General features: G+C 47.0%; 1 long non-coding RNA gene across 1 annotated transcript; it reads left to right on the forward strand.

Annotated features, from left to right (window-relative positions):
• The first annotated feature begins 377 nt into the window (after positions 1-377).
• LOC136334267 (uncharacterized) lies at positions 378-12,377 on the forward strand. Its single transcript, XR_010731133.1, has 3 exons — positions 378-533; positions 5,657-5,869; positions 9,393-12,377. It is a non-coding gene; the product is annotated as an uncharacterized lncRNA (long non-coding RNA).
• The last annotated feature ends 1,069 nt before the right edge of the window (positions 12,378-13,446 follow it).

Consider the following 13,446-nt stretch of genomic DNA (forward strand, 5'->3'; position numbering starts at 1 on the left):
GCCCTAAAGAAAGGTGACCTTGGCCCTGGCCAAATAGCTCAGTTGGTTAGAGCTTCCTCCTGATATGCCAAGGTTGCAAGTTCAATCCCCAGTCAGAGCATAGACAAGAATCAACTAATGAATGCATAAATAAGCAGAACAATGAATTGATGTGTCTCTCTCTTTCTCCACCCCCTCCTCTCTTTAATCAAAAAATAAAAATTTTAAAAAGTGACCTTGCTACCATCAGCTCTTTGCCAGTGTGACTTCCTTGTGCCGCTCCCTTCTGCCTATAAAACTCTTGCACTTTGTACAGCTCCTCAGTGTTCCTTTCTATCTGCTAGATGAGATGGTGCCTGCCTCATGAGTCATTAAACTAAACCAGTAAGTTCTTTAAATTTTACTCAGTTAAACTTTGTCATTTAACAGAGTTGGTGGCAACAACAGGATCCAAAGGAAGCTTCTGACTGCTTTGCGGACAACGAAAATCACAGGCACTGGTACCTGTGAACCTCTGAGCTCTCTGTGTTTCTTACCATTTCCAAGGACTGTGGGTAAGTTCCTCTCGATTCTGGGTTTTGCGGTCTCTGCATTGGGGTCCAGATCTAATCGGCTTTCCAGCCCAGGCCAGCCTAAACCAGCAATTTTCAACCAGTGTGATACAAGAATTTTTAAAACATGCAATACTTGACAAGTTAGTCAGGGGCACTGACCTCTTTTCCCTTAGATTGTCAGATTTAAAAATGACAACAGCCAACACAATAGCTGTCCAGTGTGAATGAATCAAAATTATACCTATTTTTTTTGTCAGATTGGAAAAAAAAACACATATTTTTTGGTGTGATACAGATTTTGAGTAATTAGTTTATATGTACCATGAGATTAAAAAGTAAAAATAAAAAAAGATTAAAAATTGCTAGTTCAGACTGCCAGGAGGCTCTAACAGTGTCAGTCCTTGGCTAGCTGAACAAGTAAAACAAGTAACCTTAATTTATTCCATATGCCAGAAATACAATTTGGATCTAACTTCTTTTATAACTAGTGAGTTCTGTATTATTGTACCTGATTCAAGGCTAAAGCTTTAGAACAGAAACTATAAGGTTTGCATCTGCCTATCTGTATGTTTATGTGTCTATACGTATATGTTGTAGATATATATTTTTCTACCTCCGGGTGGTATTGCTAAATTAATTTGTAAAAGAGCCCTATGTATTGGTTTAAAGAAAATTAAGCACTTACATAAATTAAGTATTTCTAAAACTCTCAGAAGTATAATAGAAACATAACCCAAATGTTTTTCAAGTTCACATGATCTGGATTAATCTTTAGTAAATAAAGCTAGTTTAAGTTTGTTGGTTTAATTAAAATAGGCATGTCTTTAGAGTGATGAGTACCAAATAGAACACTATCTACCTAAGTTTACTAAAGGTCGGGTGAGTTCATGTGATAAAGCTTACAGAATTTGTCAGCAAGAAAAATAGCCTGAGATGATGGCTGACTTGTCTGATGTTTCATGAAGTTTTCATGGGCAATCTAAACATAATTGTTAAGAACGAGCAGATCAAATAAATGTAAGTGGGATAAGAGTCCGTGGGTGAACTTTTCAGCAATAATTATGTTTTAGATATGTCTACTTTAATAAGTTACCCAAATCTTTTTTGGAAACTTCCACCATAGACTAAGAATCTGATCAGAAGGGGAGAATTGTTTGAAAAAAGACAGGTCCCAAAAGGAGTCACTTGTGCTAAGCCCCATGTCACCAAACTGAGACTTATTATCTAACTTAATCACAGCTTCAGCCTTCCCTAAGAGTGGAATCTGAACAGCCAACCTGGAATTACCTGGTAAGTGCTCGAGAGGTAATTCACCTGATAGACCCCAGCTGTCCCCTAATGAAAGGTACCTTGACACAAACAATCAGGTCTTTGCTAGTATAACTCCCTTCTGCCTATAAGAGTCTTTCATTTTGTAGAGTTCTTCAGAACTCCTTTCTTTTTACTCTATGGGACTCTGCCCAATGTATGAATGGTTAAATAAAGTCAAGAAGATCTGCCCTGGCCGGTTGGCTCAGCGGTAGAGCGTCGGCCTGGCGTGCGGGGGACCCGGGTTTGATTCCGGCCAGGGCACATAGGAGAAGCGCCCATTTGCTTCTCCATCCCCATCCCCTCCTTCCTCTCTGTCTCTCTCATCCCCTCCCACAGCCAAGGCTCCATTGGAGCAAAGATGGCCCGGGTGCTGGGGATGGCTCCTTGGCCTCTGCCCCAGGCGCTAGAGTGGCTCTGGTCACCGCAGAGCGACACTCCGGAGGGGCAGAGCATCGCCCCTGGTGGGCGTGCCGGGTGGATCCCGGTCGGGCGCATGCGGGAGTCTGTCTGACTGTCTCTCCCTGTTTCCAGCTTCAGAAAAATACAAAAAAAAAAAAAAAAAAAAAAAAAAAAGACCTTTGAATTGTTGAATTTTGCAGTCAGTTGAATTTTGTTTTTAACATCCGCAAAGCTCCCTTCCCGTCCTTCCCTGCCCCAGTCAGGGATCTTCCCCTCTAGGATGGCTTTCTGAGTTCCCAAACCCAGGGACTTCCTCACTGCCCTGAGTCTGGCACAGAGGAAAGAACTGGGCCTTGATGTTACCCAGACCCGGGGTCTGGTCCTGACTGCCACACCCCTGAGCAAGTTATCTCTCTGCTCCTTGGGCCTCAATTTACCACCAGTGAAAAAACGTAGCTACACCGGACGACCTCAGGATTATCTTCAGCTTGATAAACCAGAACTGTGGATTTTCAGAGATCTATTCACAGCATAGTAAACAGATGTGGACTTTGGAGCCAGACAAAGGATAACTGAATTCCAGCTCAGTGTCTTAGTAGCTGTGTGACCTTGGGCAAGTGGCTGAACATCTCTGAAACTATATGGCTTATCTGTCAGATAAGGTTACAACAGAGCCCTCAATAAGTTACTGTGAGGGTGAAATTGAATATGTTAACTATATCCCATAGTTAATGCGCAGTAAGCGTCAGTTTCCATTCCCCACTTTCCCACCCCCACCAGGCCCCTCTTTGGGTCACTGGATCGGAGATCTCCTGCCTCTGCCCACGGTCAGTGTCAGTCAGTGGACGAACCTTCACTGAGCTCTCTATGGGCCGTGCAGCGGCAGCGCGATTGCACTCGGCTCCTGTGCCCAGGCAATTTCAGCCTTGCCATGAATGTAAACCCAGGGTGGGGGGGGGTGGGGGCGAGAACTCAGTCCCGAGAGAGGGACAGGCAGTGGGGCTAAGAGAGGTCACAGGAGACAGAGCTCACTTTAGCAGCAATGCTCGGATGGGCTTCCAGGAAGAGGTGACTCTTGAGTGGGCACTGCAAGCTTTAGGCTCAGGAAAGTGCTCTATGGGCACAGGGGCCGCTCAAAGATTCAGAGTCTGGAAGACAAGACGTGTGCCAAAAATCTGCTTGTCATTCAGCCTGGCACGGGCCCAGGGTACCCAGACAAGAGTCCTGGAGAAAAGGTCAAAACAGGGACATGAGGTTCTCATTGCCAAGGGCTTTGAGTGATGGGCAAAGGAGTTTGAACTTCACCCTTCAGATGCTGGAGACTCTGGGACTCTTGTCCCCTGGCCAGTAGGTGATACCAGAGGGTCCAACGGCTCCTCTTGTGTCCTCCCCAATGCCGACTGCACGGGGGGGGTCACATACACGGCCTCCCTAAATAAATATGGGTTTCTCGTTTTCTAGAACAGTGTTTCCCAAACTTTATAGCCCACGAGTTCTGGGGGATCTCATTAACATGCAGATTCTGACTCAGTAGGTCCCATTGGGCCTGAGACTCTGCATCTGTAACCAGCTCCCAGGTGATGTCGAGCTTCTGGTCCATGGGCCACACTTTGAGTAACGACAGCGGGATCAGGCGCAGCCTCAAAGCCTGTGGATACTCCCAGGACCAGCAAGAGACAACAATGTCAGGAAGATGAGGTTTAAATGAGACAGCTTTCTCTCCTCGTTCCTCCTCCTCTCCAAGCCCCAGGTCCCCAGAGCCAGACTTCCAGGACCCAGCTGCTTTGGACTCGGCCCCCAACGCACTGCCCCACCAAGATGCCCCGAATAAGCAGTACAGACGCTGCAGGCCTTGCTTCCCTCCATTCTCACCATAGCTTATCCCTCTCATTCCCTCTAGGCCAGGGGTCCCCAAACTTTTTACACAGGGGGCCAGTTCACTGTCCCTCAGACCATTGGAGGGCCGGACTATAAAAAAAACTATGAACAAATCCCTATGCACACTGCACATATCTTAAAGTAAAAAAAAAAAAAAAAACGGGAACAAATATAATATTTAAAATAAAGAACAAGTAAATTTAAATCAACAAACTGACCAGTATTTCAATGGGAACCATGCTCCTCTCACTGACCACCAAAGAAAGAGGTGCCCCTTCCAGAAGTGCGGCGGGGGGCCAGATAAATGGCCTCAGGGGGCCGTAGTTTGGGGACCCCTGCTCTAGGCTATAGGAGGCAAGAAGGGGAGACCACTTTTTACTAAATGCCCCAGGGAAGCTCATGGAGCAGGTGGCCGTTCAGCTAAGTCAGGAAGGATGCCAGAGAATGGCAGGGCTAGGCCTGCTGAGCTAGCTCAGGCCAAAGCAAAGGAGTCCACGTAACGCTGGACACGATGAAAGCTTTAGGACAAAACCTGCACAGCCTTCACTCCACATCGCGTCTCACCAGGACTCAGCTCGAATCGCCCTCCTCCAGGCCCTTCCTCTCAGGCGAGGAGCGCCTCTGCCCAGTGTCCAGAGCCCCTCCTGCTCCTCCGCCATCACCCCAGGGATCCACCTCCCGCCCTCCACCGTGCGCTTGTTGAGGGGAAGCACCAGAAAGAATATGACTTCGCATCCCCGCGCCTGGCACACGAAGGTGCTTCACTGTGTTGGAAAAATGAACAGGGAACCGTTCCCAGAACTCATTTGTGTACACATCAGTGGTTCTCAACGGGGGGTTTTGCCCCCAGAGACATTGGGCAGTGTCTGGAGACATTTTTGGTGTTACATCTAGGAGAGCAGGAAGAGGAGGGGATGGCTGGCATCTGGAGACCAAAGATGCTGCTCACAGTCCTTTAGTTTACAGGATGGGCCCACACAAAAGGTTATCCAGCCCCAAATGCCAACAGTGTCAAGATTGACGAGTCTTAGTGTGGGGAACAGTGAATACAGAAGGACACAGTATTTTCAGGGGATGTTTGTGGGTGAAATGACTTTCTCTGGGCCACACACTGAGTTAGCAATAGCCTGAAAAAAGAAGCTGGTCTTTGGACTCATCCACTAGGGCTCTTTCTACCAGCGTGCCCCTCACAGCCTCTTCACCCACAGGGTCACATCTCAGAGTCACCCTTGCCTCACCTCCTTGACACAGTTTAACAGGAACACTTCAGTGGCAGCGGTGAATGTGTTCTGAAAAGCACTAAATGGTTCAAACCTATGAGACTTGCCGCCCTTCACACAGAAAGACTCCGAGCCCTCTTCTCAGAATGCATTTGTGGAAGCATTCCCACTCAAGAATTAGTTTAAGAAAAATTTAAATGTTAACAAATAAGTCAAGGCAAGCACAGTGCACTGGTAATAAGGCAGCCTGGGAGGTTCATTATGCTGGATTTCTGGACAGTTAAACTGGTTAACGCATTTACGTTTGGTTTGCAGATCAATCTTGGTGACTGTTGGGGACACAGCAGCCACCTTGTTATACATGACAGCGCAAAGGCCTTGGTGACACCAGCGAAGTCCTGACCCAAGGCCCGAAGAGGGGAGGGGTCAGATGTGCCCACCACAGAGCGGCGGGGGCCCCACTCTGGCTCTCTCACGCCCTCTCACATGGGCGCAGGGCCACCGGTCCAAGCAGCTCCACCCATGCAGGTGAAAGTAATTTACCCAATTAAGTCTATCCTGTAATTAATTAATGACCATAATCAATTATTTTCTGTAATGCATCAGCATGGGGGAAATCACACGTGGGAAAGTTTGGGGCACTGTTGCCAGGCAGACTCTGAGAAGGGGGTGATTCCACTCTTGTGGCCAGTGCTGACGCTGAGAGCTCAGTGAACACCCTGAAAACGCAGCCTGAGCCACCGTGCTGTGGAATGAACTCTAGTGGCCCTTTCAGTTTCCTGTCTGTCCTGTCTGTTAAACGGGGGTGATAGCCATTCTCCCATCCATTCTTTCTTCCTTCTCTTATTAAGGTCCTGGCATGTGCTGACTCTGTGTTCAGCACTGGGAATGAAACTGCAGAAGAAGGAGAAAGAGAAGGGAGGGGGAGGGGCCAGGGAGAGGGAAGAGCCAGGGATGGGGAGGGCCCAGATAGAGGTCGCAAGCTGGGTGAGAGTCAGGTAAAAATATTATTCATTTGGGACCGGCCCCCAAATCCAGGCTCCATCTGTGAATTCATAGTTTTTCCCCTGACCCACAACATTCATTACCCCAACTCCAACCCCCAGTTCTCCTCCTCCAGGGCAGTAACCAAGGCCAGACTTTTCCCAAGGTCTCTGCCACCTGGGTTGTCATTTCCTCCTGGATCAGAGGCATCCCTGCCACCTCACTCTCCTCTTCCACTATCTGCATGGTCCCTGCCTCCTCGTGGTTATTGATGTTTCCACTGTTACTATTGGTTAAAATTAAACATTGATCTACGTTTGATTCAGCAATTCTGCCTGTGAATATATACACAAAAGAAATGAAAACAGAGACTCACATAGATATCGGTACTCCATGTTCAATGCGGCATTATTCACAATAGCCCAAATGTATAAAAACCCAAATGTCCATTGACAGATGACTAGATAAGCAAAATGTGGTATACACATACAATGGAATACGATTCAGCCTTGAAAAGGAATGAATTCTAACACATGCTACAATATGGATGAATCTAGAAGACATTCTGCTAAATGAAATAACCCAGTCACAAAAGGGATAAGCACTATATGATTCCACTTATATGAGGTACACAGAATAGTCAAATACATAGGAATAGAAAGTATGATGGTGCTTGACACAGCCTGGGAGGAGGGGGCAGTGGGAAGTTAATGTTTAATGGGTACAGCGTTTCAGTTTGGGAAGATGAAAAAGTCCTGGAGATGGATGATGGTGATAGTTACACAACAGTGTGGCTATATTTTATGCAACTAAACCGTACACTTTAAAATTTTAATATTTAAATATTTTTGGGTATGTCTCCTTAGGCAAAAAACAAAAAAAGATAATAAACAAATGAGACCATATCAAACTAAAAAAGTTTTTTGCACATCAAAGGAGACATCAACACGAAAAGACAACCTGTTGAATGGGACAAGACAGTTGCAAATGATGTCACCAATAAGGGGTTAGTATCCAAAATATTTAAAGAATTCATATACCTCAACAACCAATTAAGAAATGGGCAGAAAACCTGAACAGATATTTCTTCGAAGAGGATGTACAAATGCCAACAGAGATATGAAAAGATGCTCAATATCACTCATCATCAGGGAAATGCACACCAAAACCACAGTGAGATATCACCTCACATCTGTCAGAATGGCTATTGTCAAAAAGCCAACAAATAACACAAGTTGGTGAGGATGTGGAGAAAAGGGAACTCTTGTGCGCTAATGGTGGGATTGAGAATTAGTGCAGCCACTGTGGAAAACAGTATGGAGAGTCCTCAAAAAAAATAAAACTAGAACTACTATATGACCCAGCAATTTCACTACTGGGTATTTATCTAAAGAAATGAAAACAAGTCTGACCAGGCTGTGGCGCAGTGGATAGAGCGTCGGACTGGGATGCGGAGAACCCAGGTTCGAGACCCCGAGGTCGCCAGCTTGAGTGCAGGCTCATCTGGTTTGAGCAAAGCTCACCAGCTTGGACCCAAAGTCGCTGGCTTTGAGCAAGGGGTTACTCGGTCTGCTGTAGCCCCACGGTCAAGGCACATATGAGAAAGCAATCAATGAACAACTAAGGTGTCACAACAAAAAATTAATGATTTATGCTTCTTATCTCTCTCTATTCCTGTCTGTCTGTCCCTATCTATCCCTCTCTCTCTCTGTGTCTCTGTAAAAAAAAAAAAAAAAGAAAAGAAATGAAAACCAGAATTCAAAAACATCCACCCCTATGTTCATTGCAGCATTATTTATAATAGCAAAGATGTGGAGGCAACTTATATATCTATTGATAGAAACATTGATAAAGAAGAGGTAGTACATATATATAATAGAGTATTACTCAGAAATAAAAAAAAGAACGAAATCTTGCCATTTGCAACAATATAGATAAACTGAGAGGGTATTATGCTAAGTGAATAAGTTGAACAGAGAAAGACAAATACTATATGATTTCAATTATATGTGGAACCTAAAAAACAAAATAAATGAACAAACAAATTCATAGATACAAAGAACAAATTGATGGTTGCCAGATTGGGGGGGGCTGGGTGGAAAAGGTAAAAGGGATTAAGAAGTAAGAATTGCCAGTTATAAAAATAGTCACAGCATGGGGAATATAGTCAATAATACCATGCTAACTATGTACAATGTCAGATGGGCACCAGACCCATTGGGATGAGGTGATCACTTCATAAAGTATATGTGTCTAATCACTATATTGCACACCTGAAACGAATATATTGCATGCCAACTATAATGAAAAATAAATATTTTAAAAAATAAAAAATATGGTTAACATGGTATATTTTACCACAAAAAGAAGTAAAGGAAGAAAATAAACCTAAGCTGTGAGCTCCCTGTAGTCAAGACCTATATTTTTTACTTCTTTGGCTTCTGTTCAGTGATATCAACAAAGGCAATGCCTGAGAAGGGGAAGGAGAAAGGGCGGGGCATCTCTGGGTCAGCAGCCCACGAAGCTCAGGGATGGGCGCTGTGGAGTCCTTGCAGTTCTCTGCCCCTGTGACACACACCTCCCACAGGCTTTCCTTCCAGACCCGAGAGCCTGCCTGAAGCAGGCACTATAGCCACACACCCCAGGCCTCGGTGCACCGTACCTGGCCATCTTTGCTCCATCCCTGCCGATCTGAAAGGCCACATCACTTACCACTCCACTGTGTCCCGTTGTGCTCAAATCACACCCACAAATTTGTTCTCAGTTGTGCCATATTCTCACCACGTGTCTGCGCCTTTGCATAGGCCATATTCTTTGTCTGGAAAGTCCTGCCTTACTTGCTACCTGTTTAAGTCCACCTCGTTCTTCAAGTCTCAGTTCACACCCCACTTGCTCTCCAAGGCCCTCCCTGATCTCCTCCAGAGCCCGTGCTGCCTCCTCTGTGCCCCTCAGCGTCCTGCTGTGCCTCCCCCCTCAGCGTCTCACACCCTAACCTCCTGCTAGCTGCAGGGGTGGTGGAGTGGGCACCACTGACTAGACACATCCCCCTTTTCTCTTCCTTGCTTAGGGCCCGACATTTACTCAGTAAGTCCGCTTCTGCCTGGCCACGGATGTGACTTCAGCCCTAGCCCCAGGTGGACGGATCCTCATAAGTCTACACGAATCACAGTATCCCATCCTTCTCATCAGCTACTGGCTGCAGCGGGGGGCATGTGATCTCATTCTGGCCAATGAAACGTGAGGGGATATTCGCTGGAGGAACTTGCAGGAATGTTTCTTTGTGCTGAAAAAGACCTGGGACAGGGAAAAGAAAAGGACAGAGGCCCTTTTCTGACCCAGGGCCAGTCATCAGCATTTGTCAGCAGGACTGCTGCTGCCACCCTGTGATGCAGAGAGACATCGCCAGCTCACTGAGGATGGCGGGGCAGAAGATGTGTTACCAAGCAGCGTCCAGGCCGGAGCCAAGAGCCATCCCAGTTATGTTAATAGGAGAACTTACTATGAATAATTGTTAACTAGGAATAAAGTTAACAAGGTATCCGAAAGAGTAAAAAAGCAGAAGTAGTGACTGAAGGAAGCAGATACCACTTTTAGGGCTGGGGAACAAAGGAAAGAGTTTGAAATTATTAACACTTAGAGGCGGGGTCCCATGGAGCTGAGGTGTGGACCTCAGAGAAGGCGGGGGACAGCCTGGCTGATGCTGGCATCTCTGAGCTGGGAACGTGAGCTCCCTGAGGCCTGGACGCAGGCTCTGAGGAGCGGTGCCACAAGGCTGTATCTGTTGGAAAAACAGCAAATTTACTCAGCCTTGCTACTAAGAGTAATAGACTCCCCCAAGGTGAAGAGGGATGCGGACAGGAGCAGGAAGTCCTGCCTCCAGCCCCACACCTCCCTCCAGCGCCCCCTGTTGGCTGACTTTTACAGGGAGCAGCTGGCAAAGCATAAACGTGGATGGAGTTCCAGCCTCTGTATCGCAAAGCCGGGGGTGATGGGGGGGGGGGGGGCTTGGAGCCCAGCCGGTAGCCTCAAGAACTGAGACAGATGGAGAGAGCCTGAGTCCTGGAAGACATCGCTAAGCCACCAAGGGAAAAATCATGAGCTGTCCCTCCTCCAATTTCCTGCCATGAGAGAAAATCAATGTCTCTATGCATAAGTCGCTCCTGGTCGGCTTTCCTGTTGCTGCCCTGCCACAGCTTCTTCTCAGTTAGCTCTCTCCGCCCACAGGGCCTAGCCCACGGCTGCCACGTGGGAAACGTGAACCAGGTTGACCTGAAGCACCACCATCTGCAGCTAGTGCGGTGGTGAGGGCTGGGTCTTCCACTCCAGCTTCTGGGTTGCATATCTGCTCCTCACTCCTTATGCCATGTCAGGCCCGTTTTATTCACCTTTCCTAGCCTCCATCTCTCCGTCTACAAAATGGGGGTATTAGGAACAGATCATGGTGAAGACTAAGTGAGCGGGTCTGTGTAGAATGCTGATGCCCAGTGAGCACTTGGTTAGCTGCTGTTCCTGGTGTCAGCTTGCACGCTGCTGTTTTGACAAACAGGCTTCAGATTGGCTCCCAAGGAACCCAGTCCCACCCTGTGCCTTACAGATAGATAGAGCCAGACTCTGCCTTACCTTACTGGGCTCAGATCACTGGCTCAGCAACCTGCCCACCCCCCACACCCCCAGAGCCTCTGCCTGATTTCTTTGTCAGACCATCTTGACGTCTTGTTGCTATGGCTCTGTGGCATGTGTTACATGCTGCAGACGCCATGTCTGCCATCAGCCCGGACTCACTCTTCTTGCAGCGTGTCCAGTTCTGCTTCTGCCTTCTGCTCCCTTCCCAGCAGGCTCGTACCTGCCTTTCCCTAGGCCCTTTGGTGGCCTTCACAAGATGGGAGCAGGACGCTCATTTCAGCGTGTTGCTCTTCAGCATTGTTGGTTTCCTTGGGCTGGTGTAGCAAATAACCACACACTTGGTGGCTTACAACAACAGACATTTAGTCTCTCCCAGTTTTGGAGACCAGAAGTCTGAAATCAATGTCAGCAGGGCCCGGCGCCCTTGAAGGCTCTTCCAGCTCCTGGTGGCCCCAGCGTTCCTTGGCTTGTTGCAGCCTCAGCCCGATCTCTGCCTCTGTCTTCTCTCAGCCTTCTCCTCGCTGTGTCTGTGTTTTTTTCTCTCTCTTCCGAGGATGTCCTCATTGGGTGCAGGGCCCACTCTAACGCCGTATGATCTCATCTCAAGATCTTTACCTTAATCACATCTACAAAGGCCCTGCTTCCAAATACAGTCACATTCTGAGGTCCCAGGTGAATTATGAAAACTGAGGGGGGCACTCTTCAACCCACTACAAGTAGAAAGATGCAGATGCAGTGAGGAAAGTTGAAGACAGAGCAGTCACTTTCCCACCCGGCCACAGGGGTTCCTTCTTCTGGAGCCATCTGTCACACTGAGGCAACCACAACACCTCACCCCCGTAACTACCCATCTCCTGGCCGTCGGTGGTCACTGCTGGGCTGTCTCAGTCAGTTATGTGACGCCACCCCTCGCATCTCATTTACAGGTTCTTGGCAAGGTCTGTCTGTCAAAGCGCGCACTGTGAGTAAAACGCGCTTGGGAACTGAAGGTAGAGTGAGGGGGAAAAAAGGAAAATGATTAAACAAATAATGGCAAAATCTTCATCATCCACAAAACAGTATGTACATGAAAACAAGGCATTCCTCTTGACCATCGATAAATAATCCAGACCACAAAAATAATACATTAGACAGCTTGTGTAACAGTAGCATGTGAAAGACTGTGGAACTTTCTAAAATTAATTTTCTTCATTTTGGTTTATTAAAATTGCACTCATCTATCTCCCCTGTTAAATATTTTATTTTTTTCATATTAATGGCTGCAATTTCAGCTTGTGCCTTGTTTATTTCATTAACACTGTACAAACTTAATATCATTAGTAGTTTTTCCCTTAATTATGTGACTAGAGAAGAAAAACACCAAAGTTTCCGTGAAATTGGAATAGTATATCTAAATTGCCTCATGTTTATTTTAACATTAACAGTAAATGAAGCTAATGGGCTTTTATATTATTAAAAGCACTCATTTGTGTCCTGCCTGTTTTAATATATAACAAAGCTTTAAAAGATGTTAAATAATTAGTTATTTAATAGGGATAGGTGGAATAGATCAAATGAAAGGGACAGTTGAAAGTCACCAATGCGTACAGTCGAGGGTCTGTCCCTGTTAGGGCTTGCAAGCAGCATTCTTTCTCCCTAGGTGCCCGCCGCACTGTCAACGCGAGAGTTCTAATTTATAACGAGCCCGGAGAGTTAAAGCGACAAAATCTATTGCTGCTGCCCTACAGAGGACACACATGGTGGGGAGTGGGGGGGTAATAATGTTTGCAATTATTTCTGGGCAACTTCTATTTATAATTCAACACCTGTGCAAGGCCCATGTTAGACTGGGACTCGGAGGCCCTCTGCGGGAGAGGGCCCCGCGGCAGCTGCTGGTCCAGCTCCTTCCTTACAGCCTCCTTGCCTTCCTGCAGTGGGGTCTCCTTGGATTTAGGGGATGCTGATGAATGAAGGCATCAGGATCCAATGAGACCTAGGAAAGGGTTCTAGCCTGTGGGTCTAGAAGAGGTCGTCAACTATTGTCACTCTCCTGCTAAAGTCCTACAAGGACTCCCTCTCCCTGCTCTGTCAAGGCCAACTTCCTCACATGGCACTTGAGGCCCTACTTGTCCCAGCCCAGCTGCGGCTCTTCCCAACATCTGCACTCTGTTCTGTCCAGCCGGTTTCCTTCCCGGGCCCAGCACATGCCAGCTTGTCCCATCTCCTCGCCTTTCCCCACACCATTGCCTCACTTGAAACCACTTTCACCCTTCCTTCGGCCTATCCAAATTCTAGTCATTCTTGACAGTGCCAATTCCAGATCCGCCATTAGGGACCTCCTCATCCCTCTGTCTTCTGGATTTCTACGGCAGTGGTTTTCAGACTTGAGCGTGCATCAGAATCACAGAAAGGGCTTGGCACAGCACAGATCACTGGGCCCACTCCTCAAGTGTTTGATTTGACAGGTCTGAATTTCTAACAAGTTCCCAGGTGATGCTGATGCTGCCGGCCTGGGGACC

Source organism: Saccopteryx bilineata, chromosome 4, assembly GCF_036850765.1.
Source record: "Saccopteryx bilineata isolate mSacBil1 chromosome 4, mSacBil1_pri_phased_curated, whole genome shotgun sequence".
In the NCBI taxonomy this organism is placed as follows: domain Eukaryota; kingdom Metazoa; phylum Chordata; class Mammalia; order Chiroptera; family Emballonuridae; genus Saccopteryx; species Saccopteryx bilineata.